The following is a 14,176-nucleotide window of genomic DNA, read 5'->3' on the forward strand; positions in this document are numbered from 1 at the left end:
GCCCGGCAGGGATGTGGTTAGGGAAGATCTTGGATATTGGTTTTCGGACATTTACGTGTAACTAATGTTATTGAATTCTGTTTGGTTTTATCATCTGGGTATGGGTAACTTTTCTCATACTTATATTTATTGAGGATGAAAGGAATCTATATTCTAAGTATTCCGGGCCAATGTTTATTCCATTACTTTGAAAATTAATGAAAATTATATTAATAATGTTCTTGTGTAACAGGAAAATATTAGAACCGGAAGATATTAGAATCCGTGGAAAGTACATTCCCAGGCGTGAAAACAAATTGATCAGACTTAATGTATTACTTTTAATATTAATTTACGAGGAGTAACACGAAACTAACGATTACTTACAGCAACATTTAACTCGTTAACCGAAAAAGGCAAGGCAACTTGTTAGTATTGTAGCATAGTATCAGTATTAATAGCCGTTATCAAACATTGAAATTTATCCACGTACGGTATCGCATAATTTTATTTCATTACTCAAACAATCGATCAAGTAAGAAGTTATCAAACTGCCTCCAAATCTTTGATCCCAAATTATATGATTCGCGTATTCCAAAATATTAATTTCATGGAAAATTACACGCAATACAAGAAGTATGCGGTAGTCGCATCATAAAGGTCCAGACTGGAAGCAAAGATTGGCTTCTACTCAAAAATTGGAAACGCATATTTGATCTCAGAGTGGATCACGCGATTCTTCAGCAGTGGCATTTACACACAACTACTTGCACGGAACTGCAAATCCCGTTGCGTGCTGCCGTAAAAGGACTTTCTAGCGGCTGAAGGAATCTTTGACGACGCGTACATAGCTCGTAGCAGCCTGCCATCCCATTAGAAACGGGAACGAGATGTTGTTTATTATTTCGTTTGCTCGATGCCACGGTGCGACGAAAACATTCTCTTTGATGTGCCACCGCGTCTCGTGGCATCGGCTTTTTCAATTAATGCCAAAAGGAGTGTCTTAGCCCGACACCCCATGGAACACTTCACACCTCGCTTTCAAAAATGGCGTGCGTGTTGCCAGAAGAGACATGTTTCCTATTGAAGCCGCGCCTTGGATCCCGCTCTGATCACGGTGATGACTAGGGAAACGCGGGAACCACTAGTTTCGTTCGGGCAATTGCTATTTCAGTAGCTTTGCATCTCCCTTACCTTTCGAGAACTATTAAAAGTTTGGCTAATTTATAAAAAAATGTTATTGTTATATAGATATGACTTTTCAGCCCCCTTATTAGAAGCCATTTTCGTTTGTATTAGGTGTTTTATACGAATTAAGATTCATTTAATTATATCATTGCTATTTTAGATCAGGAATTATATTTCACTTGTATCAGACAATAGATCTTTGTTTATTAACCGTTTGAATTCTTTGCAAAAACCCGGTCGAAAAGTGCCAAGCGGCGTGATCGCGCATCTTCCGTTTCAGTTGAGAAATTGAATTAGGCTTTTCTATTTGTACGGGAGAAGATTGTAAATAGCGCGATCGTTTCGTTTCTCCATTTCTAAGCAAGTAATAACAAAAATAAAAATAGAGGTTAAAAGGAAGAAAAATAAATAAAGGTAAATATATAAATAAAGGCTTGACACTCAAACGGTTCAATATCGGAACCATATTTGAAAAGTCAAAGGCCACCTGTGATAGTTATTCAATTACATAATTATTTTCTTAGGTACTTAATTCTTCACAGTGAAATATGTAACAGAGAAACAAAAATATTATTAGATTTAACAGCTACCAATTATAATAACAACTGACGCATATTTATATTTCATGAATACAAAGACAAATGATTAAAGGCAGCACGCGAAATCCAGAAAAGGTCTAGAATGTAATCTAAACTAACACCTATAAAATTCCATCATTTCCTTTCACTTACTTTCATCACGGTAAGTCAAATTAGATTACAAATCTTCCAAGACAAATGTACAAAAATCTCGATTAATCATTGAAAATTAATAAAACCTTTTTCAAGGTTTATGACACATCTGTTTTGCGAATCAGCATACGCGGCGTTCCATCGAAGTCCGTTGCGAACTGGGCGATTTTTCTTTCACTATTAGAAACCACCGATACCCGAACAATGGCGTCCCCGAAAAATCGTCGAAAGAACGTCCTTGCCTGCGTCAAGTTCGATGATTGTACCCGAAGGGAAATAATAAATGTCGACACCGGACTGGCAAAAAGAAGGCTCCTTCCGTCGAAAACGAAGCGTGGGTGTTACGCGGCCGAGCCACGGACCGGCTGTATGGTTCTTATTTTGGTTCGGTTTGACAGCGAGCGGCTTTGTTTTCGGGCAAACTGAAAGCCGTACCTGTCTTAATTAACTTATTCAAACGATACCTGGCCGGATATGTAATGTCACCGACGAAGGACATGCGAGGGACGTTTAAATGGACCACTTCAGATACATGGCAGGTCACACGACCATCGTCTACCGGTATCGGTACACACCAACTGACATTATAGCGTTTTATTGGCTCCGCGGCCGGACACCATTGTGATGTCTGCTCGAAGGTGAACGTGTCCCCCGTAAACAAGCGAGAAAATATCCTCTAATCAAAAAACCCAATCTCAAACCATCCTCCTAATTTTTATCCCCGATAACCTTAAACCATCAGTCTAAAAACAAATTAAAGTTAAATTTGCTCGAATCAATCTCATTCCCAATGTTATCCTAAACTGTTCAATTCGAAATTCTTCAAATTTCAATTCTAATGTGTAAAGTACTTCTTCCCTGACAGATGAAGAATCTCATTAATAACGAGTCAACGTTGATGGGATAAGTTCCGATCATTGATGACACCGATCCTAGCTGAATATCGGGGATCAAGGATCCATCGAAGATCTCGGGTTTCCGCCGGTCAAAATTTCTTCCGGTAGGCAGGGTTCGCGGCGCGAACAGAATGCCGGGGTAACACGACACGTATATCCCTTCTTGGCAACGCACGTGGGAAGAAACCTCCTCCTAAATACGCTCATAGAAATCGTGAAAGGGGTGTGTTTCAAAACATGTCACCTTCAATATCGGCGCTGGCCATCGATCCGATAGTGGACGAGGAGGACCGGTGTTCCATTTCGAGGATCCGATCTTGCAAGGAATCGTTGCTGCTCTTCTGTCTCGCGACCGTCGAAGAATGGAGCCGCGAAACGTGTCCAGATCGATTTCGATAGCTTCGTTCAATCGGCTCGATTCGTTTAGATGCTACGATGTTGGGCCTGTTTTTCCTCGCACTTCCGGTTTTAATGTTCAGTCGGTTGGCTGGTCTAGGAAACGTGAGCGTGACGATGATGGGTTCGATTTATTGGCTAGTGCTGACTAGATTAATTCCTGATGGTGATCCGATCTTCGAGTTCTCGCAATCCCTTCCGGTATCTTAATGTTTTCTATTGAAATATATATATATATATATATTGGAATGTAATAAAGATTGAGGTATTGGATGGGGATTAATTGTATTTTAATATATTTGTAGAGGGATAGGATATTTGTAGGATTATTTGTGTAGTATTCATGATGTGAAATTAATTTACTTGTAAAGTCGAATATAATAATTATAGAATAATCTATGTAGCAGATTAGAAGTGAACAAATTTGTCTATATTTAATAATAATCTTAGCCAAAGGTATCAATTATTCTCTTATATTCCATATTAGTAAATTATTTCGTAATTATAGTAACTGCCATAAATCTCGACGAATTACTAATGGAATTGAATGTTAACAATTATTCACCCTGAATACGTAATTTTCCCTTACTGTACCGAAAGCATCTTCCTCTTCCTGGTATCAACAACAGCGTAGTTAATGCATCTAGCGGTCAGATACGTGTTGAACAATTAATCTTCCTAATTTGCCCTCCGTGGACGTTAATGGAATACCATTCGGACGAGGAATGCGGGCACATGAGCGTTAGAATCTCCATCCAGGAGCACAATTTCCGATGAAATGAAAAATCTCGATCCTCGGTTACCGATGCTTAGGCTTAGTTTATCGCGCTGTGATTCCACGTTTCATCATTTGCGACGCGTTAATCGATTGCCGTCATTAAATTTGGTCATCGCTGTTCCGGCACCCTGATAAGCGGACGCTATAATCCACTATCAATTGCGGTCGGACCAATTCCCGCTTCGATTGATGTTCCGCGCTATTAACGAGACGTTACAAGCCCGATACGTGCGCGTCCATGCGTTTCCGCAGCCATGGACACGTCGATCTTGTGATGTCGGAGCGAATCCTGTGAAACGATGGCAAAGTCCACTTGTATCACCGGATTACATTTGTTTCTATGGGAAAAGTCAGACATTGGCGTTGATTTTTGATGTTGAAAGCAGAAAAGTTAGACAAAGAAAATCTTTAAAATACATTTAAAAAATGTATTCCCCTCGTTTCTTGACTGTGATATAATGTGATTAATTTTGATACATAGAATAGTTTCTCCGGATCATTTATTTGTTAATGTCGTGCTGCGGAAAATTGTAGTATTCGCGTGTACTTATCATATACAGCTTGAAGGGTTAACTTGGTAAACTGTATTTTCTCTAGAATGTTTTCTCGCATTTCTGCAATGTTAAGAGGTTGGTTATAAATTTGCCATTTAAATTCAATGTGTTACACTATAGGATTTTGTTTGAAAACAGTTTACTTTCTTACATAGTTGTGGGAGATCTTTCTTTTTACACTTCGATTTCCACGATCATAGCTTCAATAATTTTCAGTAAAAATGAAACTGAAAGATGTAGCGAAAGATTTTACACGCAAAGGAAATAATTATTTAGGGACAATTCAAGATAGTGAGTGGCTAATACTGAAGAAAACACGCGTACGTCAAATTATACATACTTCCAGGAGAGCAGGTTACATGAAATATATTTTTCTCGAGGAATTCGGTGGCACAAATTATGGAATATCCTTTTTTACACTCAATTTATTCATTATAAATCGAATTAGTGGTGTAGGACCAATATACCCAGTGTCATAGGAAGATGCTCGAAAATTGACGATCGAGAGGTCGAAAAGATAGCCGCGGGTTGTTTAAAAATTTACAAAGCCAACAAACTCGTTATTTATAACGTGTATATCATCTGTGCGGATGATACAATATCGCGAAAAGAGGAAAAAGTAATCCAAAGCAACGCGTCTCCGAGGAGATTCGTATTCCCAGTTCACTTTGCCTCGTATCGGATTAATGGTGACCGTGTGCGCAACTTCCATTACTTTCAACCACACACGGACACCAGCACACTCGCGCGTTTAACTTCCACGAGACTTCCGAAATTGATTCTGCCAGCAATTAGATGAAATCACGGAATTAAGTTGAGGAGTTGGAAACAGTATATCTTAAAACACATATTTCAGGTGTGCTTGCTATAAATTTTAACAAATGCTCGATTTAATTGACACGAAATAATTATATTCACTATGTAATGATAGATTGCGAACTGAGGAGTTAAGGATTTTAAGGAAGTTATAGGAGTAAGAATGCTCTGCTTCTAATGAAATATTTCTTAGAAGTGACTGTGAATTTAAAAAAAAAATGGACGTGATCTAGTTGTGGATAAAATTGGAATTAATGATTATTAATCATGCATTTCAGAACATTCCACTTTTGCAACTGAAGTCCTAATCCTACAGAGAAGTGGGTGTGCGTTATTCATTGTACGGGGTGCTACCGTCCTATTCCTATTAAATATCTTTCCTTCTAATACGGTTGAATGCTACTATTGATTCTTCCTAAAATCCTGCATGTTGTTTATACCGATCTCAATTGTCAACGAATGACAAACTCACATGACTAAGTCAACCATTCAGAATATTCAGTGCTCCCTTTATCATTTGTAATAGAAACGAATGCACTTGAATAGTACATCAGAATTATACGCTCCTAATATTGCTACTCCATTACCAAATAATATCATTCGAAGAATCCCCTAGACCTACAGATGATCCTCTTGTTAACTAATTCTCAGATTTCACTATCAACAAGAAACAATACCCAAACAAGACGATTCATGTAGCAACATGAAAAACGCTCACCTCAAATCCAAAGAAGACACACCATTTTGTACCCAGACCTCATATAACAGTCAAACTCCAAAACTTCATCAGCTACCAAAACTACTACACAAAGCCAATACCAACAACTTCCTTATTCCATCTGAAACCCAGTTTATCTGAAACGACTCCCTCCACCGTTCTATCCTAAAAAAAATTCATCACCAGCTCCAGATCTCCAGAATCCCGAAATATCCAAATGTCTTAACCGTTCACCTAGCTCTCCTGTAGATCCGTCGATCGAATCCGCGTCCGTCATCGGCTAAATTAATATTCCCATTCCACGTTCGAGCGCGCACAACACCGGAGGCAGCGGGACCCGTGGAACACGCGACTGCACACATAATACGTTGCGTTTCTGTGTTCCTGCGGTGGGTCTCGAGTGTGCGTGGCTGGCGACGGGGGTGCGCGGGCGCGCGTTCGCGGGCTGGGGTGGGACCCCCTCTGCCTCTGCCGCTTTTAAACAGTAAATACATTTTAGCTGTGTAGCGGGTAATGTGTAATATTTTTAATTGGATCTCTCCGTCTCTGTCGCGCGCAGGGGGTCGGTCCGCGGGCTCGCTTCACACGCCGCCTTTCCCTTCGGCTGTTTCTTCCTGGCGGCAAGAAAACCGCTCGAAACGTGGCTCGTCGTTCTCCGTCCCTCCTGCCTCCGCGCCGTACGCCCCCTTCGCTGCCGCCCCGTTCGCCACCCTTCACGGTCGTCACTGACGGAACTTGCAATTATTTTCTCGTACCTTGTGGATTGTCGCGCTGTAAAAATTCTTTCCACCGACCCCCTCCGCCGCCGCTGCTCCACCAACACTTCCACGATGCCGGAGATTCTCGCGCGCGCGTTCGACGATTCCGTGTGTTTATACACGTGTACGAGTATGCGGGGGATGTGTGTTCGTACAGGCGAAAGCGAGAGAACGCTTTTTCCCGCGCGCTGCGCCTTTCCTTCCACCCCCTATATTTTTTTCTCTGCCTCCCCCTGCTCGCGCATTATACGTCCTGGCTTTGACAGCCGCGCGTAGCCTCCAGGTGGCATTAGACCCCGCGAGAAAAGAACACTGAGCGGAATTAGTGACAGTGGCGGACGCGCGGACGGCCGCGGATTCTACGTGCCGCGGGGGCGGCTGGGATGAGAACGCCGGATGGGATGGTGGCGCGCATTGCGGGCCGCAAAATTGAAAAGCAAAATGGCGCTTAGAGGCTAGACCGGCTGCCGGTCGTCCGATGATACGCTGCTAATGGCTTTCCTGCGCGCTCGTCCTGCCGGCTTCCCACAAGGACCCTGTCTTCTTTTCTTTTCGGTTCGATCCTCTTCTTCTGCTTCTCCCGCTTCTGCTTCTTCGACGACGTCGACGCCGCAGTCGTCGTTGGCGAGGTCGTTTTCTTCTTCTTTCCTCCTTGACGGTGGCAGCCTGATTGTCGCCGCCGTTCGCACCTGACGTTCGTAATTGCCGCCGCGGTTTCTCGTCTATTTCAACCTCGTTGCGTTAGAATGGGCTCCTCGGAAAAGGATTATTAACGATAGAGCTTGGGAAACTGTGAAGCTGGATGGATGAAGTTGCCGGGGGATCGCTGGGGGACGGTTTAAATGAGAATGGGGTTCGAAGTTGAGACGTTTGGCTCTTAAAGTTTGTATTCGAGCCTGGAAATTATAACTGGCGGAGCGCATTTAGCGGCGGTCTTTCATTGGTTTTCGTACGGATGGTTGGGAGTTTATTTTCTGCTTTTTGAAGTAGGCAGCTTCGGAGATGGTGATGCCGTTTGATTATACTTGTTCGTAATAGTTCAGTGATTCTTTGCTGTTGGGTTCAACAGGTACCACTTATGTTTTTTTAGAGTTTATCGAGACGAGTTGCTTGAGTGTCTTTTATTTCTTGTGTGCGATGGGAAACATGGAACCTGGAAGTTCAATTTTCTGATGACACTTTGAAATCTTTGTTCGGACGAATGAATTGTGGCATACAGTAGTGAGATACGATTATTCATATTACCTTTACTATAGTATTACTAAAGTGACTTATAATAATGGTTTAAATAATTGATTAATGCGTTGCTTCGCACTTGAATCTTTTTGTAACAGTTAAAAGATTCAATTTTCGAACTGCATCTTACATTTCGAATGATAATATGAACTCAATGATAATATACAGAGAGGAAGATTCAGAAAATCTTCGCGACACAGTAAAATAATATCCTTATTTTAAGAGTCTTATATTTAATCTTCTTTCTCATATACAATAAACCGACGATAACATATATAACATTGCATACATAAATATTAAATTCAAATCATCTTATCAAAACAAACAAAATCATCAACCTATTACACCACTCATGGAGGGTCACATAAACAAAACCAAGATCCGCCATTTCGGGAGGATTCGGATACACCAGACACTTTAATTTGATTCGCCGGAGTACAAACGGATGTATCATTAAGCGATAACAATGTAACAAACATTCGAGTAATCTAATGACGATCGAACGTCGAGTCAAACAAAACACAGGGATAGAGATCTCGATTGTGGTCTGCGCGAGAAACGGACATCTGTTACCAGGTGCTCGGGTGAATCTCGGATAAGCATCTCGACCGAATGACGAAGAATTGCGTTATTATTCGGCACGGTGAAAAACTGTCGTCGCCGATAACCATCGACGTCTCTCGCTCAATGGATTTGCAAATACAGCAAGTTTTCTTCTTCTACTTCTTCAATCTCTTTTCTATTCTGTTTTTATTCGTCGCTTTTCACACGAGCGAAGGAGCTCAACGAAGCGAGCCGGCGAAACGATAACTCGCCGAAGAATATTCGTGCTCGCCGCATCTCGAAATGGAATTCAGCGTAAACCAGCCGACACTTGATTACATTTAACGCCGGAGTTTCACCCCGGCCGAGAGCCGGGGACTGTGGATTATTAGAATAATCTAATATATTCTGAAGAGTTACTTGGAAAGGAAGCTAAAAACGTGATTTCAGAAAACGGGGAATTATTGGAACCATTGGAGTTACGTTTTAATTTTCTATGAAATACCGGTCGCGATCGCGGCCACGCTGGAACGTTAGAATATTTTCGTTTCCCGTCAACTAGTTTCCGCGTTTGGGGAGTTTTTGTAAGGAGAATTTTTATGCATGGGTTCGTCGGTAATCTCGACTTCCGAAATTTATGCCAATTGGTTATTCTAAGTAGTCTGTGTATGTAGAAAGCGTGATGAATATTCACACGTTCATACGAATTTTTTTTATAATTGAAAAGTGTGGATATTATTGGAATACTTCTTACTAGAAAAGATGATGTTAATTTCTATGCATGTTGAAAATATAATTGCAAAATACGTTGATTTGTTTAGGGGATATAAATATCAGCAAATTTTTTCTCTACATGCACCCAGCGTTTCTTTTTCTTTTACTGCTAAGGTTCACCATTAAAAAAACGAAGATATTTTGCTGTCAAATTCTGTTTCTAACATGAAGAAATCATACGAGTTATAACAGTTTGTTTCCATATGTCTGTAGGATTTATTATAGATTCATTTCGCGTGATATGAATAATTTACATCCTCATTTGCATTAGAAAAAGGATTGATGTGTAAGTACAACTGTATCATATAATTATACAGATATGAAGTACCTTCCACGATGAGATAGTTGCGGAAAACGCTTGCCGTCGCAATGGCGTATTTCGTGAGTACTTTTGCATCATCTCTCAAGTTCCTGCATGAATTTTCTCTGAGTTTCCTAATACTTTCGGTCGTAAAAATGACTAAATCTCCTCCTAAAATCTATTGTACTTACAATATATAAATACAAAAAAGAAAATCACAGTTTCTCACGGTTCTATCTCACTTGTCGTTTACGTCATCCATAGGTAGAAAGAAAGATCCATATTTTAGCAACAGAAAATACACATTTCATATAAAACATTTAACATTTCACAACTGCAAAAGAGTACACACACTAATGTATTCTCTATTTCTACTCTTCAAACATTCAAACCATGCGAAGTCTTCTAAAAAGACAAATCCTTCATAATAAGACTTTAAGTTTTCATTCTTCATTAACCCCAACATCTCGCATTGACCAAAATGACCAAAATGATAATATAAACATCGAGCAATAATATAACAAGGGACTCCTGTTATTCCCGAATCTTTTAACCAAGATTCTACTCGCGTAAAAGGTTTTCCCAGTCGACCAGCGTTCTCCAAAAAGAGCCGTGGGATCGAAGAGCCATGGACGCTGTTGCAACGGGAATTGCACTTCATCAACACCCGATTATCTCGACTTCGGACAAACGAGTCAGCGGGGTTAGGTTGCAATCGGCCATTGCCGAGGAAGATTGCAGTCGCACGTCACTCCTTTTGTGCCTTTCCTCGGTCTGTATCCGAGTGCGTCTGGTCCACCATTTTGAGGGACGCGGACGTTGGCCCAATTTTTAGGGGTTGGTCTTTTGTAGATCGGCTGCCCTGCCCCTATCGACCCTCCTGCTGTGACATTTATTTAACAAGGTAACGACATTACGGTGTTAGGTCAGATTAGGGGATCCCCCGGCGCGAACTCGAGGGTCTAACGACCAATAGAATTTATTCTTCCAGTCTTGTGTACGTGATTTTTCGGTTGTTACGTTCTTTCATGATGGCTACGTAACGGACTTTCTGTGCCTTCGACCGGCTACTGGTTTCATTATGCATCGTTTTTTTTCTACTTTACTTACGCATGGAGGCTCGATCCAAAGGATCTTTAATGATCTTTCTGTTACAATGTTTGCTCTCATCGTTGAGAGGATGTGAGGGAAATTCTGTCAAAAATATTTTGGACGATTTAATTTTGCTGGGATGTTTAGTTGTCGAGGATGTTTGCATTATAGTCTTTCTGTAGCGATCGTTTGGAGATATTTATGTTGATTAGGAATCATGGTTTCTTTACAGCAGAACCGATACAAGCAAACTTGGTTAAGGACACAGTAATTTTCTAGAAGTTTGATGTTGTTTAGTTAAATTTAGTACCAGGAATTGTGGATAGTCTTCGTGGAAATCATTAGTGTCCTTTCTTTTTAATTTCGTTCAATTTTATTTTGAATCAAACCCTAGAATTTTCGCTACATAGATTTGCAATTTAAGCAGGTAAAAAATAATTTCGGCTACTTTCAAAAGTCTTGGCAGCGCTGATTCACGCTTTTTCACTTTCATCATAAAAATATTTACTCCCAATTCTCCCACCAACTATTAATCTTCCACTTTCTTATTTCTCCTTAAATCATAACGTTAAGACAATTTTCAAGTACTGCGTCTCACACAAAATAAACATAATTACTAAAATAGACCTTACTGAAAGAGCCGAAAAGAATCTTTATAAACCCTCAGTGCCTTCATCATTTCAACTGGGATCTTTTTCATAAACCAATTTCCAGAGAATTTTCCAGAGAACGATCCCAAAGAAACACAATTACCGACAAGTTTTCACCGAAGAACATCTCGACACGCGGCTAAGAACATTTCCCCGCCGCGTGCCGCATGTTTCAGCCATTTTGTCCTGCGACTAACGGCACGAATCGTCGCGCGTTCCAAGCCCAGTATCACGGAAGCCCGTCAATTAAGGTGTCATCGGCGATGGTTCCCGCGTGTTCGAGAGTCGATTGAGCTCGCGACTGGTCGGGAACAACGAGGAAGAATAATAAGTGGAGCGCCGCGCCATTAGCCCGCGCTCGGCCACCGAGCCACCTCTAACGATTTATTTAGCTGCCGGGGAAAAAGGTGGAAAGCCGGCACCGTACAACCTCGTATAATACGCGGGAATCGTGATTCGAGTTAACGAGGATTTTTACAGAACAAAAAACGCACGGTCCCTAGGAACGATGGGAGAACAGGGATGTTGTGGAAGAGAGAAAAAGAAGCGACGATGATGAGAACGAGAGGAAAAGAGAAAGAAAGAGTGAGGGATGAGAGAGGGTGAGGGAAATAAATGTTCCGGGCTCCGAGGCCGCAAGTATTTCGCGGGGCGTCGGCGTAGGATATCATTATCATTTAATTTTCGCGTTCGACGAAACGGCTCCCGGGATCCTGGCGTCGTTAACGTTAACACCGTTATTCGGCGGTCCTCTCGTTGTTTTCTATAGAGCGTGAAATTTAAATGTCCCAATCGATGCCACGATCATTATTCCCGGTGTATCGGTGGGATCGCGACCGGTAACTGGTACCGCGCCGCCCAGGGGAGCCGGGTTTTTTTGTAAATACAAATCCCACCGGCGAACCGTTCCGTTTTCGTCGCATCGGAACCACTCGTCAGGATTTCCGGAAACGATCTGCGCCTTAGAAAATTCACACTGTTATTTTATACCGTGACGCTCCCGACCGGTTGGGTCTGATGTGGGGTTGATAAAGTATTCGACAGTGAAATGGAGAATGTTGAAGCAGCTTTTTGAGGATAATGTGTAGATTTACTGATGACTTGTTTGATTTTATTTTGCCTGGTTAATGGGAATTGATAATTTTATAAGAGTTTCTTTATTGTTTTGTGGATGGAAAGTTCATGGTTTTTAAAGTTTAATATTTGTTTTATTTTGTTTATTTCATTAGAGAGGAAGGTTAAGAGAAGAGTGTTTAATTCGTCTCAAAAGAAATATAAGGGAATCTGAAGGAGTAATTTATGGAAAATTCTTTTAATTCTATTTTGATTTGAAGGATATTTAAGGGATAGAATTTTGTATCGTGTTGCGTGTGTAGTATTCCACGACTTCCTCAATTAAAATGTATTAGATTCTTTGAATATGAAAATATAATTTCACTATAATGTTTCCAGTAGATAAGCTTCGGTATGAATACAAACTAATTTACATCATGCGGTGCAAAATGCTTCAGTCATTTTCGCCGTGAACTGAATACATCTAAATAATTGAACGTTTTAAAGCAGTGAATATTAAATTTCATTGAATGAAGGTGATTACTTGGTACAGTAATTTACATCATTTCTGTATTTAGTAATAAAATAATTTATAGAGGATGCTAGTAGTTTATTGCAAACGAAATTAATTTCGTAGGATGATTGTGCACATATTGGCGCCATCTCTGCTGGGGATTGGTAAATGTACAGAGTCCATTTTCACTGATTTGACATTTAATATTCATGAAATGTTAACATTCTTATAGAATTCTCAATGTTTCTCAAAATTTTCTATTTAATATACATTTTTTCTTAGAAATTTTCTAATAAAGTTGTTTTGCTACGTGAACTAGGAAAATCTTCTTCACCCTCCGAGTTGAATTCCCTAGAACTGTTGATAATACAGTTAACTGCAGTCTTTCCGGGGAAAATATCACAGCATGATTCTGAATCAGTTGAAATGGCGCTGCAATCGAACTGGACTTCACTAGCCTAACGGATAAAACTTTTAACAGAGTGATTATATTTATTTAATTTAAATTCAGTTACTCAGATTTTTAATTACAATTTTTTCTGCTTTTTTAAAGAATTAAATGCATTTCGGAGTACATACTTATCTTTCTAATAGTTTATAGTAGTAGTGATTCCTTCTTTGACGATATGCGATAATATACAATTCTTCACTCATGAAAATGATCATTCAAATGACTGCAAAAGTCATTTGTACGATGATTAAATTTATATACCAGAATATTTAAGTACCTATAATCTTAATATAATGATAACTATATTTTTTACGCCCTGAAGAAAGATATTACTATGACTGTTAGTCGGTACTTCCCCGTTACAAACTGTAATATTATAACGATCCATTGAATTTGTAGAATTACTCTGATGCACTATTCATTTATCATAAATATGCATCAATGTTACATTTTACGTAAAACATGTAAATATTCTCGGTACTCTACCGACTGCAATGCGACAAAATACTGTCTTCTCAAGAAGAAAATGTGGCGAGCATTCCAATCGTAATTACAACAGAATAATTATATTGTATTTAAAAGTAATAACTTACACTTCACAAAAAAAGAATAAAGAGCACATCTTTCACTTTTATCAGACCAAAACTTCAAACTTATATAGAAAATCCCATTAAATGCAATGGTGTCTCATCATCTTCTACTTCCATGCATCTAAATCAAATATCGTATCATTATACATTACGCATTT

Source organism: Nomia melanderi, chromosome 3 (genome assembly GCF_051020985.1).
Source record: "Nomia melanderi isolate GNS246 chromosome 3, iyNomMela1, whole genome shotgun sequence".
Classification (NCBI taxonomy): Eukaryota; Metazoa; Arthropoda; class Insecta; order Hymenoptera; family Halictidae; genus Nomia; species Nomia melanderi.